The sequence below is a fragment of the Empidonax traillii genome, unplaced genomic scaffold (genome assembly GCF_003031625.1).
Source record: "Empidonax traillii isolate 1590-97213 ecotype Southwest subspecies unplaced genomic scaffold, ASM303162v1 scaffold1016:size208863, whole genome shotgun sequence".
In the NCBI taxonomy this organism is placed as follows: Eukaryota; Metazoa; Chordata; class Aves; order Passeriformes; family Tyrannidae; genus Empidonax; species Empidonax traillii.
Window position 1 is genome coordinate 156,866 of NW_020956209.1, and position 8,250 is coordinate 165,115.

An 8,250-nucleotide genomic window follows, 5' to 3' on the forward strand; every position below is an offset into this window, starting at 1 on the left:
CCAGTTTCCTGCTATTTCAGTTCAGAGGGTTTCCTGAGCCTGATGGAGTTCATCTGTCTAGCAACCCTCAGTATAGCTCTCTCAAGTACTTGTCTATTCTCCTTCTGATGCCATGTAAATTTCTTTTTGTCCTTAGCAATTCTGAACATTTATTTTTGGGGTGAATTACTAAACACTGAATAAATTTTCCTGAAATTATCTTAGATGCCGAGATCTCATTTCTGAAAGGTGAGGGTCAGCTCAGTGCCCATCAATTTCCATATACAGCTACAATCATTTTACTCAAGATTTCGCGGCTTACATTTATCTCTGCAGAATTTCATTTGTCATTTCATTGTCTAGTGACCTGTCTCATAAGGTCCTTGTGCAGTTCTTCACAGTCCACTCTCCTTGCTATTCACCTCAAGTGGAAGCCACCTAAAAAATTATCATGCCTGATAAACACAATTTTTCAGCCTAAGCTATTTGGAGAAAGTGGGGTGAGAATAACAGAAAATTCCCATCTGAAGAAATAATGAAAGGCAAAAGATGTCAGCATGTTTTTTAAGAGAATCTGCTGGTTTCTGATTTCAACAAGCTCAGAAGAGCTTTCTATTCTCCCAGTGTTGGAAGACATGGACAAATACAAAGAAAACTCTCCTGAGGTGGAGAAAGAAACCTGACAATGTAGTGTTCAGAAGTCCCAGCGTACCTAGGAAAGGTGATGGTATAAAACCCGAGACCTGAAAAAAACCAGGTAAATAATTTGCCATGACTTTTACAGGTTTTAGAATTAAAATACAGCTGTTGCAAAAACTGTCTTGATGAAGTCTCTGTTCCTGCATCCAATGGCCAGGAATGGTTTAAACTGTGAAAAGGAATGAGGACCTGGTATGTGCATCAGGTATGAAACTTGGTGCCTGTGATGGCCAGATTTCTGAGTGCAATCTCCCTGGCACAGGCACCCAACAGGATGCCTCTTTTGGGAAGCTCTATTAAAGGTTGAAGTGGGATACACACACATATAAAATTTTAAAGCAATAATATTATTCTAAAAGCAGAGCTCTCCAAACATAGCAAAAGATCACATTTTTCCTTGAATACTGAATACACATGAAAGTTAAACTGTAGAACAATGTTAAAATTATACTGGCAACTTGCTTGCCAGAATTTCTTTTTCAAATTACTTACAAAATTAATACAATGTTTAAACTACCCAGTGGAATCAACTTTATTGGTATCTGAAATGTAGATTGAAACTATTCAGCAAAGAAACATGCTAAGAGTTTAGGACAGGAAATATAGAATATTTTTAAGGTAAAAACACAAGGGAATATTATGCTTTTTAAAATTAATTTAAAAATTACCATTTATAAGGTGAACTCTGCCTCAAACAAGGATTAAACAGCTTTTCTCTTAGCATTCCTTGGGATCTTTATCATCAAAAAGTTACAATTTCATCGGTTTTATTTATGTATCATTAGCGAAGAACAAAACCAGAATGCAACAGCCTATTCCTCTGTTGTAATTTCTTTGAGTAATAAATCTGCTTTCTGCTTTTTATGTGTGAAACACACTACAAAAAGTGAGGGGATCCACAGATTAACGGTATTAGACTAACTGTCAAGGTTAATAAAGAATATGAAATACATGTAAGAAAAAATGTTGAGCTACGAATCATAACATGCAACTGGAATACTTACCCACTTCAGGAAAGAAGTGTAAGATGCTTTACAAACAAAGCTTTCTTTCAACCTTTGTGGTTCTGTACAAAGTTTCTAATGAGTAGTAATTACATATGTGCTTTAAGAAGCCTTTCTACACCTATTATAATTTTAGATTAAAGGTAGGGCATTACTTATTATTTTACATGAGCTTTTAAAGTAGTTTGTAAAATATATGCAGTCCATAAAAGTTTGTGGTCTAACAACAAACAACTGTACGGCTTCTGCAGAATTCAGTGCAAACAAGTAAAAATTTTCTAGTTATAATTAATACAAGTCACATGTAAAGTTTTTAAGGTTTACATAGAGCAATTAAAGTAATTTTCCTCTCAGTTAAAGGCTTTAGTTTAATGACTTTTTAAACTTTTATTCATTTTTTAAATAAATCAGATACATTTGAATCTGAAATTGTAACAACCTTCATTAAAGCCTAGGCTTCCCCCAAGCCAGCAAAAGCATTCAGGTAAGAAACAGCACCAGCAGCATTTTCAGCTGTGGACGCCACAGCATCCTGGAGAGCAGAAAAATACACTCAAATAGGATTGGTCACAGAAAGCATGGTTGCAAGTGAGTCATCCTGGCTATGGAAACCTAATGCTCAACTGGGATATGTACAGGACTAAGTTTTGGCATCCCCCAGTGCAGGGGACCCCCATGCAGGGTTAGGGTCAGTTGAAGCCCCACACTCTGTGAGAACCACTAAATTGCCTCTGAACTCACCCTGCCCTTGAGAGCAGTGCAGATGCCCTTGTGTGGCATAGAGCCATGTCTCCAGTGTCTCTGTGCGAGTGCCACTTCCAGATTTCACAACAGATTCACCATCAGCTGAATGTGCCTAGCAGCGACCTTCCTCACGTCACCCCCCTTACTGAGGGGGGTTAAGTATGCTGCTCTCTTCTTTAACTTTAACTATCACACAATAAGAAAACATCCCTATCTCTCAAGGTCAACCAAAATTTTCACTGGTAAATCCCAACATTTACATACCACAAGATGCATCTTATTTTCAATCTTTACAACAAAACAATACCTAAAAATATTTCTGCTTTTCATCATGTAGTAATGAATGAAATAGGTGTGAATTTCACCAGTAGGTGCAAGTAGTCTATTTTCTTCATTTGGACTCATCTGTGAGAATGGAATCTCATCCATTCTCTGTTAAGTCCAAATGATAGAGCATGAACGATCCTAAGACTGAGAAAACTAGAAGGCTGTATGACTGAAAATCTGTCAGTGTGAGATCCAATGGGATGTTTAAAGGCACCCTATCAGCTTAAGCATTTACATTTATTTGTTTGCCTGTTTATACTGCAATAACCCTTATGAATTACAGTAAACACTGAGCTGCACCTTTAGTCATAAATACCATGTGAAGCCTGACCCATGGTGACCAGAAATACCCTCAATTCACTAACTGAAAGTTAATTTTGAAGCAGAATCGATACTGTATTTACATAATAATGATGCCAGCTTTCCTTCACATTTCTGTGCTATATCCTCAAGCTGCTGCCTCTCAGGGGGTAATTCCAGGGAAGGTGCTGCCCAGCTCCCTTTGGGGCCATCCCTGCTCTGAGTGGGTCAAGGGAGGAGGTACTGGTTGGGACCTCTCTCTCTTCTCTACCCAACAGTCACTCCTTATGAAACTAAATCCCCAATAATTGTTGCCAAATTTTGGCAATTGGAATTGGAATATTACAGGGGAAGAGAAGGAAATTATTGTAAGAACATTTTTAAGACTCCCAGTTCCCTGGAAAATAATGCTAAAAAACATTTTTAAATACTGTTTTGTTCAACTGTGTCATACCTTTTGCTTGACAGATTACATGCTTTTCCTCTGATTTCTTCTAGACTGTGTGTTCATGAAAATGAACTCAGTAACTCATTATTTTTAACATAATAAAAACTGAAAACTTAAGGATTTGGAACCTAGATAAATAGGTTCTGCTTACACAACTACACAAAGATGCATTATGTGTTTTTTGTCAGCAAAAAATGCACGGAGTTTAGTCAAACAGCAGTATATAGTTTCAGTTCTGCATTCTCCAAACTGCATCTATCAAAGAAAATGAATTTTACATACAATTATGAAAAAGCAAAACACACAAGAGCACAGCACCATTGAAGTTAATTCATTAAATCAGTCTGTTCTCTAGCAGCAGCCACACTTCTTACAAGTTTGCTTATCTTAATAGTCTTGTAATATTTTCACCATCACAGCTCAAAATAGAACTTTATTGTTATATATTACTGACTTCAGTAATATATTAAGTGTGAAAAACATAACAGATAATGGTTGTTATCCATAGAACACGATTTTTACAACTGTTATTAAAAAGTAATGTTTCATTTATCAAATAATGTCATGGCTATTATAAATATTATTTCATAATAAAGAAGAAAGTGAAGAATGAACTACATCAACATTCTTGAACGTAATGTCTCCCTTTCCTTTGCAAACAGTATAACCTAAAAGACGAAGAAAATTTTATTCACACAACACCATGCAATTCCCTCCAATATTCAGATGATAAAGAGCTCAAGCTATTGAACTGAGAAATTAAAGTTCAGAAATTTCAGGAATTAGGCCAGTTGCCGAAAGTGGCAGTAGGTGTGACTCGCTATGGAAACAGCATGGGAAGGACAGAGAAACAACTTTATGTTGGAAAAGCTTTTAAAAGCACATGAAGTACCCAGCTGTGGCCTCCTTGATTTTAAGGACTTTACACACAATTTCCGTTCTTATAAATAAAAAGAGCTTTCTCCTAGCTCACTTCATTATAAGGGGAGCTGCAAAAATGCAGACCCACCTCAGAGGTTGGGAGTTCACCTCTGTGATTTTTCCAGGCAGTCCAGCAGAGGGGGGGCCCTGGGCAGACTGCAGCACTCACTGTCGGCGCTGCCCACACATCCAGGGCTTGCCCTGGGTATGGGCAGCAGCTGCCCTCAGGCTCCCCCAGGAATTTGCCCCTGCAGGTGTACAACCCAGGCAGCCACAGCTCACCATCCCACCATCTAACCTGGGCAAATCTTTCTTGGTCCAACCACTAAAGCCTTTTCTTTGGTAGCTTGACCCATATCACAGAATTCAATGGTAAACTCATATTTTACTTCCCATGGCCATGCAGTGGGATTAGCATTAAGAGTGTCCAGACGTCTGAGAAATCATTATCTTATGATGTTTGGTATATCAGATTAAACAGTCAAAGATAAAAAGAGTAAAAATGAGAGGAAAGAAAAAACCTCAAGCCTCTTAACTCAATTTAAACTCTTAATTTTGTATCAGTCTTCCTCTCTCTAAGTCTAGAGGGAAAAGTTATTTTGAGCAATAATATTTTTAGATTCTATAATTAAGTAATTGAGTGAAAGAAACAAAGAAAATAACCTAAAATTCTCAAAATACACAAGACGCAAGAGGCCCCAGTTTCCAGCTGACTTGTAGAAACTGTTCAAATGACCTTTGAAAAATTTACAATTCTTCTATCAGAGCGTATCCCTCACCTTACCCATAGTGACAGATTTTGCAGCACCCGGAGGACAGAGCCATAAACACACAAAAGAGTGACTTACTTCCTCCTTTTTCTCCCTATGCTTTTTATGATTCAGTTTACATGGGAAGATGCACCTAATGAAGAAAATTAGGAATGAAACACCAGGCCTGGAATAAATAACAAAACCATTAGGAACCAGTGACTTTGTTTCTATTTAAATTGGTTATAAACATTTTTATTGATACTATTCCAATTTCTACAATTCTGAAGACTGGTGAACCATTCAGAAAGAGTAGACCATACATTTTAAAAAGTTGTTGAAGGACACATATACTTACATTTTACCTTACACTGAAATCTATGGTAAAATAAGGTGTATGCAAGGTAGAACAAAGGTTTGGAAGAAATGTATCCAGACTACCCTTCAGAAGACATGCCAGCTACCTCCATGAGCTGCAGTCTTCAACTGGGGACATTTCCATACATATTGCCCTTCCGTCTCTTACTTTCTGATGCAGCTGGACTACCTGCTCCATGACTACTCTGTGATCCTACAACTACCCTCATTATGGTTCATGCTTACACAGCTTTTGGCAAAGAATGAACAGCTCTAATCTGGAAATTGTTTCATAGGGACTTTCCACACACCACTCTTTTTAAAGAACTTCTTACAGCACTGAATGACCATTTTCTCTTCTTATAACCACATTTTTATTTTAAAGACTATGGAAAGTGTGAGTTTTCAAACATAGCAACTGTCTGGTGCTACTGTTCATACTGCATTGTGCTAGACCATATGTAGCCATTACAGTGTTTTGATACTAAAAGTCAGTGGGAATTACTCTTTGTAATTCAAACACAACACTATGGTCCTAGGAGCCTAAAAGATAAAGAAAAGAGGGGGGAGGGGGGAGGGGAAGCCTGATGTTATATTTCAATAATTTAAGAAAACTCTGACCTTTGACTTTGTGATAGAAAAACTGCCTATTTAATTAAAGAACAGAGTATTTCCAGGGAACAACAACGACAAAAAGCTTTAATTCCAAGACGAACAACACAGACTAAAACCATCTCAGAACTAGTCATATCCATCCATCTTTTCGAAGGGCTTAGGTGACGGCGGGAGAAATGAGAAAGTTAGCTGAGGAAGAGTACACCTGTGGGTGCAGCCCTTCCCTGCCGCCGATGCTCAGCACTCTTCTCCCAAGATGCTGGAATGCGGGAGCGGAGATGGAAGAGGACAGGAGGGCATCCGTTCTTCCCTCCTGCCTTCCCCCGACCTGCTGGAGGCAGCCAGCCAGCGGACTCCCGGCAGGCAGGCGGCCGCCCCAGCAGGATACCGGGACACCGGGCGCTCGCGGTCGGTGGGAGCGCCGTCGGTGTCCCGGCATCAGCCGCCTTTCCCCGTCCGTCAGAGAAGGAGCTGCCCGCTCCTTGTCGGGGGCTCGGACACCTCCCCTGACACTTGCCATGCCCACAGCCGGGCATCCGCGGGAAACAGGGTGACGGCGGACGCGCTCGCACCGCAGCCAGGTGACCACAGATTTTTAACCTCTGACAGCAAACACACGCACTCAGCGCTGCCGGCGCGCCGCAGCGCCCGCCGGCCGGCACCGCAGGCTCCCGCGGCGCCGCTCCAGCCGCGATCTGCCGCCCCTTCCCCTCCCACGCCGGGGCTCCCGCGGCCTCGCCCCTCCCTCCCTCCCTCCCTGCCGGCCGCCAGCCCCGCTGCGCACCCGCGCACCCGCCCGCGGCGATGGGGCCGAGCCGGCGCCTCCCGCCGGCCCCGCCGCACCCACGTGTGCGGCACCGGCTCGGCTCGGCTCGGCTCGGCTCGGCTCGGCTCGGCTCGGCTCGGCACAGCTCAGCACATCACGCCTCGGCTCGGCGCGGCACTTACTCCGCGGGGCCTCCGGGGCGGCGTTGCGGGCCCGGCGGCTCCCCAGGAGCGGCGCCCGGCGGTAAGTTGCGAGGAGCGCGGAGCCGCGCTGGACGGGGAGGGGTTTCGGGGAGGCGGCGGCGAGGAAACTTCCCTGGAGCGGCTGGACCGACCGACTGCCTCCTCCTCCTCCTCCTCCTCCTCCTCCTCCCGCCGCCGCCGCTGCCGCCGCCGCCTCGCCCGGGGCAGCACCGCGCCTGCCCGGCCGCGCCGCCCGCTGCCGCCGCTCTCGGCGCACGGAGAGCGCCGCCGGCCTCCCCCCGTTCCCATCCCACTACCCTCCACTTTTTTTAAAAATTTACTTTATTTTTAAGAGTTAGGGTGTTTTTAACGAGGAAAGGATGGGCCCTGAGGAATCCCAGCTTCCTGCGGCGCTGCCGGGACGTCAGGGACGGCTGCAGGTTACACACCCCCAAGCCCGGCTGGCGGCTCCGTCACTGCCTTGGCAGCGCCGGGGCGCAGGGCAGGCAGTCGAGAGGGTACCGGCAGCATCCCCCGGCCGCAGGGGCTTGTCAGACACCGCTCTTCACCGCGCCGGGAAATCCATCGCTGCCCGCCTTGGCTAAGGCACAGAATGAGTCAAGGTGTCAAGGACTGTATGGAAATGCTGCAGTGGGAGAAGCTGTGCTATGCATATGGCACTTGACCCCGCAGACCTCGGATCATCCGTAAAATCCGAGCTTGTATATATCCACCCCTCCTCATTAGCCAAGAAGAGAGAAAGCACGGGTCAGATTCCTTGTGGCTTATATTCTAGGTATGAAGTCACCGCAGAACAATGGTAGAACATCCTTTTTGCTTCCCCATCCTGGAGACCTGAACTCAGAGCCTGCCTGAAGCATGACCACCCTAGTATAACATAAATTAATGCCCTGCTAAGTTTGGCAACGTGGCCCACATACAGAAGCAAGCATAGCTGCTGATCATATTTTTTTTTTACTCATACTGTAATTATGAACACTGCAGCCCAGGCCTTCTCCTTCCTTTCTTCTTTCTTAAACCAGAAGAAAAAAAAAAGTTGCCATTTCTTCAAGCTCTTCCATTCCACTTCTTTTTCTTCAGTACATGCTCTTCCCCTCTTTCCTTCTCCAGCTCTTCTCAATGTCCTTGTATGCCAATT

At 43.7% G+C, this 8,250-nt stretch overlaps 1 protein-coding gene across 1 annotated transcript in view; it reads right to left on the minus strand.

Annotated features, from left to right (window-relative positions):
• EYA1 (EYA transcriptional coactivator and phosphatase 1) overlaps positions 1-7,187 on the minus strand; it is a 161,925-nt gene extending 154,738 nt beyond the window's left edge. Inside the window, exon 1 of the mRNA XM_027904186.1 lies at positions 7,092-7,187. The gene's annotated coding sequence lies outside the window, so the exon portion shown is untranslated. The remainder of the gene's footprint in view (positions 1-7,091) is intronic.
• Positions 7,188-8,250: the final 1,063 nt, after the last annotated feature.